Source organism: Zootoca vivipara, chromosome 17 (assembly GCF_963506605.1).
Source record: "Zootoca vivipara chromosome 17, rZooViv1.1, whole genome shotgun sequence".
Lineage (NCBI taxonomy): Eukaryota > Metazoa > Chordata > Lepidosauria > Squamata > Lacertidae > Zootoca > Zootoca vivipara.
The window spans coordinates 33,036,234-33,057,295 of NC_083292.1; the positions used below are offsets into that span (position 1 = coordinate 33,036,234).

The following is a 21,062-nucleotide window of genomic DNA, read 5'->3' on the forward strand; positions in this document are numbered from 1 at the left end:
GAGTAGAAAAAAGGGGTTTTCATTTAGAAATAAAGATACACGGTATTCATTCATAAAGAAATATGGTTACATAGAGTCTCAGGCAACAGAGAAAGGGTAGGAAAGGGAGCCTTTATTACTCAGGGCTTGATCTTGAGGGGGTTCGTGTTGGTGCGATACTAGAGTGGTGTTGTAGGATCAAATGGGGTCCCCTTGAGGGCATTTGTGCCAATCTTGATTCCTAAATGAAGCCTCATTTGGGTGCCCCCCCTATAAAATTCCCTAACAGGCGGGGTATTAATAATTTTATTATTATTATTATTATTATTATTATTATTATTATTATTATTGTCCCTCCCACACGGAAGATGACAGTGGCCAAAATATGTGATGACTTCCCATTGCATTCCTGTCCCACAGGAAAGAGGAATTCAGTTGAGGGTTGATTCCACCCTACTACCCACAACAGGTTCATGTGCCATTGACAGGTAAGGCCAACATTTTTGGGCCGGTAGGAACAGAAGGAACACACCCTCCAACATTTCTCTGATGAAAATAGAAGCGGTTTTATAATTTATACTCTGTCCACCTGACTGGGTTGCTCCAGCTGATCTGGACTGCTTCCAACATATGCACCCCCCCCCAGTTAAACATTTTTAAGAAGAAGAAAAACCTTCTCTATATAGAGCTGCCTTCAGATATCTTCTTAAGGTTGTATACAGTAGTTACTTATATCCTTGGCCTGGCATAACTCCATACCCTCCAACATTTCTTCGATGAAAATAGAGACGTCCTAGGGGAAAGTGGGACATTCCAGGGTCAAAATGAGGAGGATGAGGATGAGGATGAAACAGGACATGCCTATTTTCATTGGAGAAATGTCGGAGGGTATGGGCTCATTTGCCTAAGAATGCCCCTGATTCTGGCAATAGACATAAGGGTATGTACAACTGGAGCTTGGTTCCCAAGTTCTTCCCCCTCTTCTTTCTATGCCAAGACGGAACAAAACTCTGCTCACTCAGCACGCTTGGGTATCAATACTTGCACTGAATTTATGGAGACGCTCAGACTCCTGTCTGGAGTTTCCGAGGGAGGTTCCAGGCATGGGGAGAGAATAGGCATTAATCCACCCTTCTCCACCCTGTTTTAAAAGGCAAAGTGTACACTCAATTAAGTGCCTAACACTTAATCAGAAGAGCAGTGGCAGACTTTGGTGCCTTAAATTTCAGCGGTCCGCTGTGTGACAACTTTCGCGACCGGCCTTGATCTGCAAGAGCCCTGCTGGATCACACCAATGGATAATCTATTCCCGCGTTCTCACCGGATGCCTATGGGAGGAGGTCATGTGAGCTGGATCTGAGTGCAAGAGCACTCTCCCCACTTGTGGTTTCCAGCAACTGGTTTTCAGAGGCTTAAGACCTCTGAAAGTGGAAGTAGAACATAGCCATGATGGCCTTGTCCTCCATGAGTTTTCCCCGTCCTCATTTAAAGCAATCCAAGTTGGTGGCTATCACAGCCTCATGAGGGAGGGAGTTCCATAGTCTAATTATGCGCTGCGTGAAGAACAGCATTCTTTTATCTGCCCTGAATCTTCCAACATTCAGCTTCGTAACCAGACCCTCCCAGTGTCCCTATTTTCCAGGGACAGTCCCGGATTTACAGAAGCTGTCCCTGTTTCTGATCTGACCCCAGAATGTCCCGCTTTTCCTTAGGACGTCCCTATTTTCATCTGAGAAATGTGGGAGGGTATGGAGTTATGTGACCCCCCAAACCTTTAGAAGACATCTGAAGGCAGCCCTGTATAGGGAAGTTTTTTAATGTTTAATGTTTCGTTATGTTTTTTATATATGTTGGATTCAGACATGAATCGATGAAAAGCCTTTTCATCAAAAAAAAAGTTCGATAAGAGCAACATTTAACAACAATAACAAAAAGCGCTGTGCTTGCCATCTCCTGAAATGTACCATTTACAGTGTAAGCACCTTGGGGCAGGAAGTTGATTCTGATTTTTTGTTTATGCTCATCAGCTAATCGGCAATTTAGTCACTGCCCCAGTGAGCAGGTCTTGCTTTCCTTCCTTTCTTGGAGTTTTGTAATTCTTGCGTTTAGCAGTTCTTCCTTTGTGTTTTGCCCTCTTAACGGTCTTACAACACACCTCTTTTAATCGCTGGACTTTTTATTTATTTTATTTTTTATAATAACTTTTATTAAATTTTCCAAATAAACAAAAAAAATTACATTCCAACATATATTCACGCTTCCCCCTACCATTCGCTCTGCCGAATGGCTTCCCTCCCTCCCGCCATTCGGCTTGGTTTCTCAATCTGAGTCTCACAGTTCCTTCTTATCAGTAATCGCTGGACTTTTTAGCCTCGCTTGGTATGGAAAAAAATGTTCCAGTGCGGAATGTTCTCTATTTCAGCCAGCCGCGCCCTCTTCTCGGAGACGCCGTTCCATTTTAAGAAACTGCACCTTCTATCAGAAGAGGGTCTGTGTCTGTGCTCCCTTGAGAATCAAGGTGTGGCCGAGACTGCTGTAGCTTCAAGAACTATGATTTTTTTACCTATTTACACCTTCAGTCTGCATGGAGGGAGTCGAGATCTTACAGCACAACCATCTAGGGCAGGGAGGGCAAAGGGCAGTTATCATGCAATGCCAATGGCCCCCAGTGATGCGGGTATTGTTTCTTAATGTCCTAGGCCAGGGGTGGCCAACTTCCAAGAGATAGAGATCTACTCACAGAGTTAAAAACTAGCAGTGATCTGCCCCCTTTTTGGGGTTCAGGTCAAAGTTGATGAGCTTTTTTGCTTTTTTTTTTTAGGAAGGAGGAAGGCCCATTGGGGGGGGGTTCAGGTTGAAATTGTTGAACTTTTTTTAGGGAGGGGAAAGCCACGTGTTATAGGGGTCCAGGGCAAAAAGGTTGAGCTTTTTTGGGGGGAGCCAAACTTGTTGAGCTTCTTGGGGGCCCCCAGTGATCTACCACAGATGTCCAGTGATCTACCGGTAGATCACGATCTACCTGTTGGACGCGCCTGACTGTCCTAGGCTAGCTCAGGAATTCCTCTGTGGCTTGTATTTCTCTTTTCCCATCCCCAATACAGTGGTACCTTGGTTCTCAAACGGCTTGGCTCCCAAACAAATTGGCCCCTGAATGCCGCAAACCTGGAAGTAAGTGTTCCGGTTCGCGAACGTTTTTCGGAAGCCGAAGGTCCGGCACGACTTCCACTTGAGTGCCGGAAGCTCCTGCAGCCAATTGGAAGCCGCGCCTTGGTTTCTGAACAGTTCCGGGACTTCCGGAACAGAATTCATTCAAGAACCAAGGTACCACTGTAATTAAAATCCCACTGTTTATTTATAACAATATACACAACTTGCCCATGGGCAGAGGGACATCCTAAGGGGAAGCAGGCATTCCAGGATTAAATCAGAAACCGGGACGGCTTCTGTAAATCTGGGACTGTCCCTGGGAAATTGGGACACTTGGAAGGTTTGGAACAGGCATCCCCAAACTGCGGCCCTCCAGATGTTTTGGCCTACAACTCCCATGATCCCTTGCTAACAGGACCAGTGGTCGGGGAAGATGGGAATTGTAGTCCAAAACATCTGGAGGGCCAAAGTTTGGGGATGCCTGGTCTGGAATGTGTTCTGGAGCTCTTGACTTGCTTTGTAGGTGAAGGGAGTCTGTGTAGAAACCAGCCTGCTGGGCAAAGATAGAGGGGCTGTTTCCAACTCATTCCTGCTCAGAGTAGACCTGTTGAAGATAATGGGCCCGAGTTCACCGTGCCCATTGGTTTCAGTGAGTCCACCTTGAGCAGGACCAACGCTGTTGCAACCCCATAATAACAGCCCTGCTCCCTTTTGCCTCTGGCCGCTCTCGGCCCAGTCATATGTGGACCCCAGAAGAGAAGGCACCACCCAAGCTGTATTCAATTTTACCCCGTTTCAATTTTATCACATGCTTATCACAACTTTGTCCTCACAACATGCCTGCACTGGAGGTTAGGTTGATTGCCTATGAGATTTGTGGCTGCCTTCCATGTTCCCCATTTGAACCACATTGCCACATCTGGCTTATCAGGATTGCAATCCCAGTTCATTAGAACTTTATGTGCCTTTAAAATTATATTGTCTGAACATAATCACAAAAGGATCCACCTGCACCTATGGGATATAAATGCGTTTATGGGTTTATAAATTTATTGATTTACTCGTGACTTCGGTATCCTTGGCAGATAGTCAAGTAGATTTTTAAAAGTGCAGGCAATTAGATTTCAAAATTTGTTAGTGGGGAGACCGGGGGGGGGGGGGGAGAGAGAGAAGGGAAGTTCTATGGAAAAAGAATTGAAATAATGTATTTATTGACATTGTTAAATTCAGGAGCATCCATGCAAGGTCCTCCCCTTCCAAGAGCTGCCACTTGGAATATTCTGATTATTTCTTCTTTCAGTTAAGTATTTTTATTTATTTACTTATTTGGGGGAGGCAACAGCCCCCATGCCCTCTGGCTACACCCATGCTCTCCACCTAGCCGCCAATCCTTTGAAAGTCCAAAATGGCCAGAAGTGAAAAAACTACATATTGAAAGGGTGCGAGAGGTCCGGAACCACACAGAGATTGTGAGGACATCATGTGGACCCCTTGCTTTAACCGGGAGACAGGGAGGTGCAAATGCATTTAAGCCACATAATTTAAGCCACATCCAACAGCACATTGGAGAAGAGCACAGAGGAGAAGGGGACGACAGAGGACAAGATGGTTGGACAGTGTTCTCGAAGCTACGAACCTGAGTTTGACCAAACTGCGGGAGGCAGTGGAAGACAGGAGTGCCTGGCGTGCTATGATCCATGGGGTCACGAAGAGTCGGACACGACTAAACAACAACAAGTTGTGAGTGAGCAGCAGACAACACAGCGATTCTCCAAACAGCTCTTTATTTGAGTCAGAACAGAACTGAACTGAACTGCTGAGCCAGCCTGCTTTTGTAGAGGCTGGTTCAAACAATGTAACAAAACACCATTCAAAATTCCCTCCTAAAGTTCCCTCCTAAAACAACTGCCTCGGACCTGAGGGAAAACTATATACAGTGACTTCAATACATAGCATAAGAACCTGGAATGTAAGAACCATGAACCTTGGTAAACTGGATGTGGTCAAAAATGATGGTGCTCTGGTCCATGGGGTCACGAAGAGTCGGACACGGCTAAACGACTAAACAACATTAATTCCAGAGTGACAACGGGAGTCTCCGCTGCAGCCAAGAAAACTGCCTTGCAACCCAACAGATCGATTGGGGAGAGGAAGCAAAACCCTCCCACGCCGCGAGAAATTTCCTTGTTTTAAGCCCAGCTCTTTGCAGGGCGGATCCGACCCTACGGCATATTTTTGCTCCGAAGCAAGCAACTGTCTCCCTCGATCCTAGGCAGCACGCTTGCTCCGAAGTAAACGAGCCCGCTTCTGTTTCTGTGGGGTGAGCGAACCCCCACCCACCCACAATACTGGTGTCATGTGACCGCGGATCATATGATCAGCTCGCCTTGGGCTGGCTGTGGAAGTCCGGCTGCAAAATCTTTACCGGCTGCTTCCTGGAAAGGGAAAAAGGACACCGACTCTCGTCTTGCTGGGTAAGCGGGTCTCTTTATATTTTTCTCTTATTCATCATGCTGGGGTGGTTCTGCTTCTGACTGTCCCCACTTCGCTTCCTGGCACCAACTATTTTATGAGCCGGCTTAAAACTAACGTCAAGTCTCTCTCCCCCAGGGCCCCACCTCACTTCCTACCTTTAAATAATTATTGTTAAGGGTGGCCATTATATCCCAAAGGTGACAGGGCGTTAAAACTATTGTGTATAGAAAAGGGGATTCCGGCTTCTCGGGTGAAATCCAGCTGCTTTAAGGACCCCTGCCCCGTTGTTGTTGTTGTTGTTGTTGTTGTTGTTGTTGTTGTTGTTGTTATTCGCCTTCCTTTAAAATGTTTGTCAGTTCATCAATAGGAGGCGGGAGGTCTCTGCCTCTAGATGCTTACAGTCAATCGCTGCAGAAGAGAGAACATCTGAGGGAACGGAATGGGAAAGAGCCTTAGGTGGATTATTTCGATTTCATAGCGTTAGTTACAGTAGGTGTAGGTTGGAAAAGGAGAGATTTGGAGGGAGGGAGAGTCCCCACTGCTATATGTACGGGCTGTGTGATTTATAGGAGGTTTGCTGCAGTCTTCTACTGCCGACCGGACGGTCACTTCGGCAGCATACATTCAAAGCACTAGCCAGTCACAGTTTGTCCCCCCCCAAAGAATTCTGGGAACTGTAGTTCGTTCAGAGTTGTGGTGAGGCCCCGATTTCCTCATAGGTAAAGGTAAAGGGGCCCCTGACTCAGCTGTGACCGACTCTGCGGTTGCGGCGCTCATCTCGCGTTATTGGCCGAGGGAGCTGGCGTACAGCTTCCAGGTCATGTGGCCAGCATGACAAAGCCAATTCTGGCAAACCAGAGCAGCGCACGGAAACTGTGTTTACTTTCCTGCTGGAGCGATACCTACAGTATTTATCTACTTGCACTTTGACGTGCTTTCGAACTGCTAGGTTGGCAGGAGCTGGGACCAAACAACGGGAGCTCACCCCGTCGCGGGGATTCAAACCGCCAACCTTCTGATCGGCAAGCCCTAGGCTCTGTGGTTTAACCCACAGTGCCACCCACGTCCCTATTTCCCCATAGTTCCAGTTAAATAGACCATCCCTCTCCCAGGGGAATTCCCCCTTTTGTGAGTGGGCAAGGTGCAGAGTGGGTGGAACCGGTTCAGCTTCTCCAGGCATGCTTGGAGGAGAGGGAATATTTGAATTGATTCCAGAAATGGGAGAGAGATTTTGGGGGGGGGGAGTGTGAGCATACCATACGGGGTGGGGGCACTGTTTGACACCATGTGAGCTTCCCTGCAGGGTCCTGCTGGGAGCTGACATCAGGAATATCAGAATGAAGTGTCCCCAGTATGCAGGTGGCACTCAGGTGTATCTCTCTTTTGCATCTGAATCCAGAGAGGCTGCTGTGCAAGAGAATCATAGGCTGGAAGTGTGCCAACAAACCAAATCCTGTAAAGCCCAGATGTCAAACCTGGTGACAAATGTAGAGGAACATAGCATTGTAGAGTTGGAAGGGGACCCCGGTGGTCATCTAGTCCAACCCCCGGCAATGCAGGCATCCTTCACCCAATGTGGGGCTCGAACCCCCGACCCCGAGATTTGCTTTGCCAGGTTTCTTCAACCTTTTCAGACCCGGGGTCCGCGTTTAACCCAAACAGGGCTGCTGTCATGGTTACGGAGGCACCGAGATGCTTAAGGTCTTCCGCTGAGGCTCTTCTCCGTGGACCTAACTCAGTGTTGTCTACACTGACTGGCAGCAGCCCTTCAGGCGAGGGTTTCCACCCACAACCCCACCTGGAAATGCTGGGGATTGAGTTTGGAACCCACCCTCTGCATGCATAGGAGATGTTCTGCCATCGAGTTTATGACCCTTCTATTCTGCATAGGGATTTGCAAACTGCTTGCCTATACCTGCCCCTTTAAGACCAGCCTAGGGTATGGAAATTCAAGCAGCGATGCTTTTCCTGTTATGGAGATAAAAATGCAGATAAAATCCTGGGATGGAACTGAAGTGACTGGGATGTGGGAATGGGAGGTGGGGCGAGAACACGTCAAGTGTGGGATTTCTGTCTAGCGTGTTGTATTTTGTAAAAAACAAAACAAAAAAACACATACTGTAGAGCATGGGTAGGCAAACTAAGGCCCGGGGGCCAGATCTGGCCCAATCGCCTTCTAAATCCAGCCCGTGGATGGTCCAGGAACCAGCATGTTTTTACATGAGTAGAATGCGTGCTTTTATTTAAAATGGATTTCTGGGTTATTTGTGGGGCATAGGAATTGGTTCATATTTATTTCCAAAATATAGCCCGCCCCCCCCCCAGGTTTGAGGGACAGTGGACCGCCCCCCCTGCTGAAAAAGTTTGCTGACCCCAGATCTAGATGAAGGGAAGTAATAGTACCACTGTATTCCGCTCTGGTCAGACCTCACCTGGAGTACTGTGTCCAGTTCTGGGCACCACAGTTCAAGAAGGATACTGACAAGCTGGAACGTGTCCAGAAGAGGGCAACCAAAATGGTCAAAGGCCTGGAAATGGTGCCTTATGAGGAACGGCTTAGGGAGCTGGGTATGTTTAGCCTGGAGAAGAGAAGGTCAAGGGGTGATATGATAGCCATGTTCAAATATATGAAAGGATGTCATATGGAGGAGGGAGAAAGGTTGTTTTCTGCTGCTCCAGAGAAGTGGACACGGAGCAATGGATTCAAACTACAAGAAAGAGGATTCCACCTAAACATTAGGAATAACTTCCTGACAGTAAGAGCTGTTCGACAGTGGAATTTGCTGCCAAGGAGTGTGGTGGAGTCTCCTTCTTTGGAGGTCTTTAAGCAGAGGCTTGACAAGCATATGCCAAGAATGCTTTGGTGGTGTTTCCTGCTTGGCAGGGGGTTGGACTGGATGGCCCTTGTGGTCTCTTCCAACTCTATGATCCTATGATTCTATGATCTCTGAGAGGTATGTATTTTGATGAAATGATCTGGAATATTTACTTTGCTGCCGCCTCCCCCAGCCAAAAAAATTCCTGTGGATGTCAGGGACAGTGGACCAGCCCCCTGCGGAAAAAGTTTGCTGACCCCTGCCGTAGAGAAAGGGTAGTGCTCTGTCTGAGGCAGTTTGTCCACCTTTGGTCCCCACTCTGCACTCAGCTCTCATCTGTGGCTCCTAGAAGCTTTCAGCATGTGACAGCAGGCATACCCTGGGAATGGCTTTGAGTGAGGGGAGCCGATGGGTCTCAAACCCTCGGTGAGTGAAAGGCTTCCCCCTGCATGCAAAGACAGGCTCTGGCAGATGGAGTGGACAAGACCTAGATTGGGTCAAGGAGGGGGTTTCTGCACATGCTGTAAGTGAGGGGCGGATGGGGCTTGTCCACTGAAATATACTTTGAGTCCTGTAGTGATTTCACGCTCTTTATTGCAGCATGTACAGTGGTGCCTCGCTTAACGAATGACCTGCTTAACAAAATTTCCGCTTAACGAAAGGATTTTTCGAGCGGAGGTTGCCTCGCTAGACGAATTCGTTTTACGAAAAATTCATCTAGCGAATCACGGTTTCCCATAGGAATGCATTGAAATTCAATTAATGCGTTCCTATGGGCAAAAAAAATTCAAAAAAAATTCAATGCTTTCCTATGGGATTCGCTAGACGAATTTTTCGTTATAAGACCCGTGGAATGAATTAAATTCGTCTAGCGAGGCACCACTGTAAAACGGTGAATGAAACTTTCCCCAAAACTTCTGTTCTATATACATTATTTACACAATAGGCCCTGCGGGATTGGCTAATTCCGGGCTTCTCCTCTAGGCCAATCAGGTTGCTCATTCACTTCATCCAGGAGCCTGATTGTCTGCTCTTGCAGGCCAATCAGGTTGCTGATTCACTTCCACCTGGAACTGGACTGGGTGGCTCCTTCAGGCCAATCGGGTTGCTGATTCACTTTATCCAGGAGCCTGATTGGCTGCTCCTGCAGGCCAATCAGGTCGCTGATTCACTTCCACCTGGAGCTGGACTGGGTGGCTCCTGCTCAGACTGCTGCATTCTGGATCCTATTGTTCTAGGATTCAGCTCAGTACGTAACATCCACCTTGGGAGGCAGCCAGTCTCAGAGAAGGAAAACTCTGATCTTAAACCTCTGCTGCCTTGTGGGATATCTTTAGGAGAAGAAAAGGCTCAGGAGTAAACCCTACACAAATCCGGAGGAGAGTCCCTAAAATGGGAAAGAAAATCGTAAGATTTGTGGGTCGAGGTACGAAGTCACGAAAAAGAAGAAGTGAGAATAAAAGCTGTCTTCCAGGAAAGCGAGATGTGACAGGTAAAAGGTAAAGGACCCATGGAAGTTTAAGTCCAGTCAAAGGCGACTACGGGGTTGCGGCGCTCATCTTGCTTTCAGGCCGAGGGAGCCGGCGTTTGCCCACATACAGCTTTCCAGGTCATGTGGCCAGCATGACTAACCCCGCTTCTGGTGCAACGGAACACTGTGACGGAAACCAAATCACACGGAAACGCCGTTTACCTTCCCGCTGCAGTGGTACCTATTCATCTACTTGCACTGGTGTGCTTTCAAACTGCTAGGTTGGCAGCAGGAGCTGCGACAGAGCAACAGGAGCTCACTCCGTCGCGGGGATTCGAACCGCCGACCTTCAGTTTGGCAAGCCCAAGAGGCTCAGTGGTTTAGACTACAGCACCACCCGTCCCTGGAGATTTGACAAGAATCTCCTGGCAAACGGTTGTCTTGAAAATTATAGTTCGTGCTGTGGGCAAAGCTAATTTTGCTTCTGCCACTTGGTGTGAAGATGGCTCACCTTCCTCCTCCGCTGCATTAATGTCTCTTGCACACACCCACACCATGGGTGTGTAGTGTCATAAATTGAGTGAAATATCTGGGTTCCCTATCTGTACGTGACAGCTCCCTCTCCCTTTAGCACCCTTAGCTATGGCCTTATCTCACCTAGGTTGGGATGCGGCCTACCTTACGTGGAAACAACCAACAATTTGGGACACGTTGCCAGGAGGAGGGGCTGTGGACCTGCTTCCAGACTACGTGTTCGCTGATTGGTTCGTGGGGAGGGTAGAGGATGTTGAATGTGCGTCCCTATTTCCTGCGAAGAGGAACTCCTTGTTTCAACCAGAGCTTTCCAAGCCGTGTGTCGCGGCATGTTAGTGTGTCAGCTGCAGTGTGCAGTTGTGTCGTGCGAATGCTCCCCGCGCTCCCCCCGGGGCTGGAAAGGGGCTAGTTTAACCTCCGATTTGCTAGTCAAACTGAATGACTGCATCGCGAAACGATGCGTGTCTAAAAAGTGGGTCACCAACGTGAAAAGTTTAGAAAGCTCTGCTTTAAACCACAATTGTAGTTCTGGAAGGGGAACAAGGGGTGTCTCCAAACAACTCTCAGCCCCCTTAACAAACTGCGTCTCCCAGAATTCCTTGGGGAAGCTGTATTGTTTTAATATTCGATTGGGAGCCGCCCAGAGGGGCTGGGGAGACTCAGCCAGATGGGCGGGGTACAAATAAAAAATTATTACTATATTATTATTAGGACTGTCTACTCTTCTAATACAGTCGTCTGTGGTTTAGATGTGACTCCCGATTCCAGAAGTCTGGAATCCAAAGATTGCCCTGTGGCCAGAGGTTTAATTGTACTTTATTTGCTAGTACAAATGACGTGCCTTCCAAGGAGTACATGATTCTCCCTATTACAGTGGTACCTCGGTTCTCGAACGTCTCCGTTGACAAATGTTTCAGAACCCGAACGCTGAAAACCTGGAAGTAAATGCTTCCGTTTTCAAATGCACCTCGGAACGGCTTCCGCTGCGTGTTTTTCAATTTTCTCAATTGAATTTGCAGATAGCCCTTTGCTATTTTCGAACGTTTCGGAACTCGAACGGTTTTCTGGAATGGATTACGTTTGAGAACCGAGGTACCACTGTATATCCTCACTACAGCCCTATGAGGTAGGTTAGGCTGAGTGACGGTGACAACAATGACAACAAAAGCCAAAATACCATAATAAAAATGGGGGGGGCAGGAGGCCTTAGCCAAGGGGGTGCCTCTGAATGCCATAATGCCACAGGGCACTTGAGTGCTAACCTAAAAAAAACAAAGCATAAGCTTTAGTCTTTCCTCATTAAGGTGTTTCAACCCTGTGATTGTTTTTTGAAGCCTGAATTACACATGTTTTTTTCCAAATGCCCCCTAGACATCGATTCCTCAGCTCAGGGAGTTTTTTTTTAAAAAAGGAACCTGTTCCAAGCTCAACTTGCCCCAAAGGAACTAATTCCAGCACACGTCTTTCCCTTACAACATGAGCCAGTTTGGTGATAAAGTTAGTTCAATCCATCTTGATGAGAGTTTTGATTAGCTTTCAATTTAAAGCCCTAAACGGCCTTGGCCCAGTATACCTGAAGGAGCATCTCCTCCCCCATCGTTCTGCCCGGACACTGAGGTCCAGCACCGAGGGCCTTCTGGCGGTTCCCTCGCTACGAGAAGCCAAGTTACAGGGCACCATGCAGAGGGCCTTCTCGGTAGTGGCACCCACCCTGTGGAATGCCCTCCCACCAAAGGTCAAAGAGAACAACAATTACCAGATCTTTAGAAGGCATCTCAAGGCAGCCCTGTTTAGGGAAGCTTTTAATGTTTGATTTCTGTATTTTAATGTTTTGTTGGAAGCCGCCCAGAGTGGCTGGGGGAACCCGGCTAGATGGGCGGGGTATAAATAATAAATTATTATTATTATTATTATTATTATTATTATTATTATAATCCAATAAAAGCCTCATAACAATACCAATTTATAAGTCAATTACCAATTGACTTATATTACCAATTACCAATAGTTCAAATATTTAATTTGGATAAGGTGGGCCCCCACGTGCTAGAATTGACGGCTTGATTATTTTCTTTATTTCTGCGTTCCAGCATCTTATTAATTTCTGTTCCATTACAGCCATAATAAGAATCCCTTATACAAGAACAGCAATATTAGTAACTTCTATTCGTGTTGACACATTAAATGATTTATGAAACTACAGGTGGGGCACTCAAACAATATGCTTGTTCTTCCTGTGTGTGGCAATCATTCTGTCTGTGGTGTTTATTCCTGTCCTTGCAAAATTTTATGCCTATCTTTTTCCAGTTCTTGCTGTTATCCATCATGCCTTGGGCGGAGCTGATATCCCATTGTTTTTCCAGAAATTTCTCCCTCGCTCTGTCCTGTGCTTTGTTGTTTTGCAACTTTAAGAACAACTGCAAAAACCACTCTCTCCCAATAAATATCCTGTTTTCGCCATTTCCCCCTTCAGCGTGGGAAGAAGAGTGGGCTGTCGAACTGCAGATGACTCAGTAATGAACCTTACCAGTTCCTTGGCAAGTTCGCGGACTCCTTTCATACTTCCGTCTGACTGAAGATAAATGAGCAGTTAGACTTCCAGTTGAATTAAATTCCAAGTCCTCTTAGCGTTTTTCAGTTCACTCTGTAAATAATAAAGGATGGGGAAGAGTCAGCTCTAAGTTTCCATCCTAAACCTTTTGCAAAACAGAGCTTCTCTCCCTCTTTCCCTTTTTTTACACACACACAGTTCCGTTTAATGTTATATTCCATATCTATAATCCAATTTCTTCCGTCCTCACTTGTACAAATATAAAGGTAAAGGTAAAGGTACCCCTGGCCATTAGGTCCAGTCGTGACCGACTCTGGGGTTGTGGCGCTCATCTCGCTTTATTGGCTGAGGGAGCTGGCGTAAAGCTTCCAGGTCATGTGGCCAGCATGACAAAGCTGCTTCTGGCAAACCAGAGCAGCACATGGAAACGCCGTTTACCTTCCCGCTGGAGCGGTACCTATTTATCTACTTGCATTTTGACGTGCTTTCGAACTGCTAGGTTGGCAGGAGCTGGGACCAAGCAACGGGAGCTCACCCCGTCACAGGGATTCGAACCGCCGACCTTCTGATCAGCAAGCCCTAGGCTCAGTGGTTTAACCACAGCGCCACCTGGGTCCCTGTACAAATATAATTTGGACTAAATATTCAGTGTGTTTCCTTGGAAAGGGTGATTTAAATGTGACAAATTAATAAGTAAAATGGGACATGTCTAAATCACTTGATACAATCATTGAATACAATTCCATGCGTCATACGTAATTTGGACTCTTAGAGATCTCACCCGTCAGTAGAAGAATAAATATCGTAGATCCTAGGGCCTTTCCTTCCTTTCTTATGAATCGCAAAAGGCATGTTCTACCTCCTCTGTCAGAGGCAGTGAATGCCAGTTGCTAGGAATCACAAGAGGAGAGCGTTGCTGTCGCACTCAGGACCCGCTCGCGAGCTTCTCATCTGGGCAGCTCCTGTGAGAACAGATAACACTGGTCCTAAGGGATCTATCTATATTGGCCCCCAGTATGTTTCCGAGCCCAATTCAAAGTGTTGGTGCTGACCTTTAAAGCCCTAAATGGCTTTGGCTCCGTATACGTGAAGGGCCTTCTTCGTAGTGGCGCCCTCCCTGTGGAACGCCCTCCCATCAGATGTCAAGGAGATAAACAACTCTTTGACTTGGTGTTGGTGCCATTGGCTAATCGTGAGGGGTGATGGGAGGGCACCAGGCTGGGGAAGGGTGTTGAAGAACACGGTAGGTGCTACGGTATTTAGTGTGTGTCTTTGTTTAGCTTATAGGGAGGAAAAACAGGGACGTTGGCGCATATTTCAGTTACCACAAATGGCTTATGGGTAAGGCACCAACATTACGTTGCACAGGGTATATCTCGCTAAATGTTGTTTACCCCGGGAGTAATTATTGTTTACTTCAGAATGATACACCCCAGAAGTATTGGGCTAGCTAGCCCCACCTTGCATGGCTGGTGGGAGTTGTAGTCCAGCAACTTCTGGAGGGCCACGGCTTCGTCATGGCTGTCCCAGACACATGTCCCAACCAGTCAGGAATCACACTCACAGGGGTGTTAGAGGGAGGGATAAGCAGTGTGTGACTCTCTTAAACAGATGCCATCTGGCCTCACAGCCTGAATCTGACTGATCACCTCCTTCTGCAAGAAGTCAGGTGAGATCTTTGCAGAGATTTGATTTCAGAACATTCTCAGAAAGCGCTTGGGCAATCAGTGCAACAGTCTGTATCAGCGCTACGGATTAGCCTTTTTTTTTTAATTGCAGTTTTATGTGGTGTTGCAGGCCCCTTGATTTCATACTGATACCAAGTCACTCTGACTTGACCTAGAACGGGAAGCCAGGGGGAGGCGCCTTGCCTGCAGAAGGGGCGTGACAAGAGTGGGTGAGTCGGCGGTGCAAATAAAAACTGCCGAGGGTTGGCGCGGAGGTAGGCGGGCGGTGGATGAATGCCACAGAGGGCACAACTGCTAATCTGAAGCGGAGAGAGCGAAGCTTGATGGGTAGGTAAAAGAGACGTGTGGCGCGGTGAGTTAAACCAGAGATGGGGGAACCTTTCGCTCTGTGGATGTTGACGGACTACATCTCCCATCATCCCTGACCATCAATTGTGCTGGCAGCTGAGAGCTGGAATCCAGCACATCTCGAGGGACACAGCGTCGCTTGGAAAAGTGGGTGTCTGCGTGAGTTTTTGCCAGTGGGGCGAGTAAGATGAATGACTGAAAGAGGGGGAGCAGGCTAATTTCTTGCAAAAAACAAGATGAGAAGTACAGTACTGTACTGTACTTTTTAATCTCATATCTCAGGTTCTACCAATGCTAGAAACATACTCTTTTTATTTATTTAAAGAAAGCTGGGGATTATGGTTCGTCTGGTTCATTCTGGGGGGAGAGGGGGGCTGCCCCCTGCCCCTCTTTGCCCCGCCCCCTTGTGACACGCATGAAGGTAAGCTGTGAGCCATGATACTCTAGGCCAGGCACCCCCAAACTTCGGCCCTCCAGATGCTTTGGACTACAATTCCCATCATCCCTGGCCACTGGTCCTCCTAGCTAGGGATCATGGGAGTTGTAGGCCAAAACATCTGGAGGGCCGCAGTTTGGGGATGCCTGCTCTAGGTTAGGATGCCATCCTGGCTGTAAACTCACTAAGGACGAAATCCCTGCGGCTGTTTCGCGGTGTCGGTTGCCCCTCTCTTAGGTCAAGGCACCCCCTTATAGACTGGGATGCACTTGTGGAATACAGTACTTACAACAATAATGCGTTTTTAACAGTAATATTGTTTATAACAGTGATAATTATTAATTGTCGTAAGTGGCGCTAGTCAGCTAAGCATGGCGGTGGCAGATTTCAAAATGTGTGCTTTGAGTAGAATTAACACAACCTCAAGGGTTCTAGAACACATAGTACTTCCCTTAACAGATAGGGAACACAGCCCAAAGAGAGCAATTAACTTAATCTTTTGATGTTCAGGTAGCCTCAGTGGTATGAAGAACATTGTTTGGGTTGAGGCTGATGTACAGACAGTGAGCAGCCGCAGTTATCCATGCCCTGGTAACTTCAGCGCTTGAGCACAAGTCAAAGTGTTGGTGCTGACCTTTAAAGCCTTAAACGGCCTTGGTCCAGTATACCTGAAGGAGCGTCTCCACCTCCATCATTCAGCCCGGACACTGAGGTCCAGCGCCGAGGGCCTTCTGGCAGTTCCCTCGTTGCAAGAAGCAAAGCTACAGGGAACCAAGCAGAGGGCCTTCTTGGTAGTGGCGCCCACCCACCAGATGTCAAAGAGATAAACAACTCACTGACATTTAGAAAACATCTGAAGGCAGCCCTGTTTAGGGAAGTTTTTAATGTGTGACATTTTAATGTATTTTAATCTTTGTTGGAAGCCACCCAGAGTGGCTGGGGAAACCCAGCCGGATGGGCGGGGTACAAATAAATTATTATTATTATTATTATTATTATTATTATTATTATTGCAATGTGTGTTACATGGGACTGCCCTTGAAGACAGATCGGGAACTGCAGCTAGCCCAGAATAAGGATGCTATGTTGCTAATTGGATCTGGAGAGGAGAGCCTCTTTTGCTGGTATTGAATCAACTCTACAGGCTCCCAGTGAGCAGGGCCAGCTCTAGGGCTGGGCTGGGTGGCGCAATTCGCCAGGGCGCCAAGCTCCGGAGGGCGCTTGTTTGGGAGTCCGGGCTGAGCTGAAGCCGTCTGGGACTCCAGGGAAGAGCTGAGAGCTGAATAGAGCTCAGAAAGAGCCCTGCAGTACCTGAAGCTGCCACTGGGGGTGCGGGGAGTACTCAGCTGCTTGGGCAGCGTGAAGGGAAGGGGCGGAGTCCAGCTCAGCGGCGGGAGATTCTTTCTCCCGCTGCGCCGGAACCGCAAGGCCGTCCTGTACCAGCGCTGCAGTTCCCCCGTACTTCTGCCTAGCACCGCCACCACCCGCAGAGGTAGGCAGCGGGCGATAGAAGGGCTTGTTGGGGCGCCCGTCCTCAGCCCGCCTCTGGGTGCCACGAGACCGGCTTGTCAGGCCAGGGAGGGGTTTTTGGAGGAGCTTCCCCGGACTCTCCCTTTCATCCGGTGGTGCTTTGCTAGAAATCTCTGCCTAGCCCTGAAGATCCCTCGCTGATTTGGGGCCAGTCATTCTCTCTGACTCACCTAATGCTACCTTGCAGGGAGGTTGCAAGTTAAAAATGGGCTATATGGGGGGGTGATATCTGCAATGTTGAGCTTGTTGAAGGCTGGGCATAAGTGAAAATAATGGCTATGAAAGGAGTTTCCTAAGGGCAATCACTGCCCATTTTAGAAAGGCGCTTGGCAACTTGTCTGGCTGCAGAATGGAAAGACTTTTTACATGGCCTTGGACCGGTGTGTCCCATGAATGATGTGCTGGCTTGGTGACCAAAAGATCGATGATCTTCCTGTCGGTTGGTTCGGACATGTTATAGCTACTCGTCTCTCTAGCAAACTAATGTCTACTTTGTAATGCCAACATGCAGCCTTGAAAATGGCTCAAGAATGGTGCCCTACCACGTTGCATTGAGTGTCTGCTTATATTGCTTGTCAAGTGACTTGAATCCTTGAATCCCTTCCTCCCCACTTAATTCTTGCCCTGAGTCCTGTTGTTGTCTAAAATCTTGCAGATTACATTGGTGTAATTTGAAGCAAAGACCTCGCTTTATTTAATTATAGAATGAAAGAAAAATATTGAGATACACTGAACCATCTCCCCTGTAAAGTGAGCATATTAATGCAACTGGAATAATTCTTCTAGCATTTTTTTTTTTTTTTTGCTTTTGGGCAGTATCATAGCCAGATGTATGGCTTTCTGCTGTATTTTGGACCAAAGGGTGCATACTTTTGACTTTAATGTTCACAGACATGACTGCTATATCTCTGTCAAATGACATTTTATAATTGACATTTTATAATTTCTATCTTATAATTGTTATTGAAAGCCAAGTCTTAGTTGCAGGACTTGTTAAATGTGGGAAAATAAAACGAAGCTTTTGAGAGTGCAGAAAGAAAAGTACAAGAAAAGAATGTCATTGGAGGAGCTAACCTTCTAACCCTTTACAAATATTTGTATTTAATTAAATGTAAACCAAGCTTTTCAATTTGTATGTTGTGATCTTTCTATAAAATGTTGCCAGAGACAATGAACCTAATGAATCTTAGCTAATTAAAAACACAGCAAATCTTGACAAAGAAAGGATGCTTCAGTTGGATTTTCTTCCACTTCTCCGCATGGGCCTTTTAGATTTTTATCCATTTTCCTTGCCAAAATTGACCCATTAGTTCTATAGAAACAGAATTCTGTGCTGTGCTTTGAATATTGGTCAGTCCCTGTTAGCTTAATTGCACGCGTAGGTAGATCATAGAATCATAGAGTTGGAAGAGACCACAAGGGTCATCCAGTCCAACCCGCTGCCAAGCAGGGAACACCATCCAAGCATTCTTGACATATGCCTGTCAAGCCTCTGCTTAAAGACCTCCAAAGGAGAAGACTCCACCACACTCCTTGGCAGCAAATTCCACTGTCGAACAGCTCTTACTGTCAGGAAGTTCTTCCTAATGTTTAGGTGGAATCTTCCTTCTTGTAGTTTAAATCCATTGCTCCGTGTCTGCTTCTCTGGAGCAGCAGAAAACAACCTTTCTCCCTCCTCTATATGACATCCTTTTATATATTTGAACATGGCTATTGTATCACCCCTTAACCTTCTCTTCTCCAGGCTAAACATACCCAGCTCCCTAAGCCGTTCCTCATAAGGCATAGTTCCCAGGCCTTTGACCATTTTGGTTGCCCTCTTCTGGACACGTTCCAGCTTGTCAGTATCCTCCTTGAACTGTGGTGCCCAGAACTGGACACAGTACTCCAGGTGAGGTCTGACCAGGGCAGAATACAGTGGTACTATTACCTTGATCTAGATGCTATACTCCTATTGATGCAGCCCAGAATTGCATTGGCTTTTTTAGCTGCTGCATCACACTGTTGACTCATGTGAAGTTTGTGGTCTACCAAGACTCCTAGATCCTTTTCACATGTACTGCTCTCAAGCCAGGTATCTCCCATCCTGTATTTGTGGCTTTCATTCCCCCCCCCCCCCAAGTGTAGTACTTTACATTTCTCCTTGTTAAAATTCATCTTGTTTGCCTTGGCCCAGTAGTCTAATCTGTTAAGGTCATTTTGAAGTGACCTATCCTCTGGGGTATTAGCCACCCCTCCCAATTTGGTGCAAGATGGTGCAAATCTGTTAAGGTTATCTCCACCCTGGAAATTTACACATTCAGACATTCTTTAGTTCTGTAGTTAGAACGGGGGCGGGGAGAGGGGGGCAGAAGGTGATCTCGCCTAGGGTGCAAAAAACCCTAGCACCGGCCCTGCATGTACACTCTATATTAAAAACATATGTACTACAAAATAATATGCAGGCCAATAAAACCACCTCTGAGATTTCACCAGATGCTCCTTCACACTTTCAAGCATATCTTCACTATCATGAGGGCCAATCACTTGCTTTTTAAAAAGACTAAACCTGAGAAACTTGAGGTGCTGAATTCTATGCCTGATTACATATTGTGGCAAAAATTGTGCAATGCACAAAGCCTTGATCATAACAAGTGTAGGAAGCAGACCTGTCCTTTTGACTGCAGAAGCTTGATGAATTTGAAGGCTTATTTCTTAGCTGAAACTGGTCAAATAAGAGAAACAGGTGGCTTTTGACACTGTCAAAACTGGAATCCTAAAAAGATCCTGCTACTCATGCAATAAACGGGCAACAAAAACAGTTTGTTTATGTTTCCTGTTTTCTTTTCCCCAAGCAGAGATAATATGCAAGTGTGGTGTCAGCTCCCTAAAAAAAGGTCAACAACTCTGGGAAATGGGGGGGGGGGCGCCGGAGGGATCTTCGCACCACGGCCCTGCCAGTGAGTTTCAGATCTCAATTCAGAGTGTACCTAGTTTAGGACTCGATTATCTGTTGGGCCACCTGCTCTTCTGACCACCTGAAATGGAGCAGGCAGCGATCCAACAGGCTATTTTTATATTCCTTTGGTCTTAGAAGAGGTCTGCTCCTCTCTCTCTCTCTCACACACACACACACACGTGTCGTAAAAGGAAGGAGAGTTGTTCCCCTTCAGGAAGATGGTTTTATGCTCAGGCAAATGCATGCAAATTAAGTTGACCAATCCACAGATTGGCTCAATGCATGCAACTAATCCAGATGAGATTCCTCTCAGCCAGATGATGACTCAGTTGTTTTTGTTCTTGCTGTTATCAATTCATATTGACTAGTAGTTGACTTCATTTGCGCCAAGTTGACCCAAAGTGGTAAAGATAGAAATAGCAAGGTCATTGAAATTAGATATAATAACAGTCACAGAAATATCCATCTGAAGCAGGGTGGATTTGATTTAAATCACGATTTAAATCACTAGTCAGTAAGACTTGATTTAAATCATATATTTTTTTACAGAAAGACTCATTCTTGCTGGTATAATCTTAACATTTACAACCAGACGAAGGTTTCATTTTTGGAATAATAAATTTCCAGAGTAGTTTTCACACCTATATTAACAATTGCTGATTTGGTTATACAGTACTATCAGAAATAGCCTACATAGACCGATAATTTTGAAATTATTGTGAGGTTTAATAAGTTAACTGTTTATATTTGGACAACTTTTCTGCTGTACTTTATTGGAAGGAGGGAAACAATCATTTTCTTAATAACATTTTAAACAATTTATTTAACTAAAACAATAATATTATGGCATATGTATCCATGTTTGTTAACTGATGTGGTTAAACAATTAAAAAAACAAAAACAAAACTTTGACTGAGTTTTAGCCCACATCAAAAACTTAAACATATCCTTATTTCCTGATGAATAGCCTTTCGACTGTAATGTATCTTAAATAGAAAACTATCTTTAGAAATATTTTTCCTCCAAAAGCATTTTATTTTAAAAATCCAATTTAAATTAAAAAAAATCCGATTTAAATTTTAAAAAATCTGATTTTTAAAGTATCTTTATTTAAGAAATCATTGATTTTTATCCACCCTGATCTGAAGC

At 46.2% G+C, this 21,062-nt stretch overlaps 1 protein-coding gene across 2 annotated transcripts in view; it reads left to right on the forward strand.

Annotated features, from left to right (window-relative positions):
* Window positions 1-5,296: 5,296 nt before the first annotated feature.
* GBA1 (glucosylceramidase beta 1) overlaps window positions 5,297-21,062 on the forward strand; it is a 34,921-nt gene continuing 19,155 nt past the window's right edge. Inside the window, exon 1 of one of the 2 annotated variants that reach the window (XM_035098460.2) lies at window positions 5,297-5,600. The gene's annotated coding sequence lies outside the window, so the exon portion shown is untranslated. Of the gene's footprint in view, window positions 5,601-13,495; window positions 14,989-21,062 lie in introns of those variants that run through there. The other variant, XM_060269933.1, reaches the window with a different exon arrangement.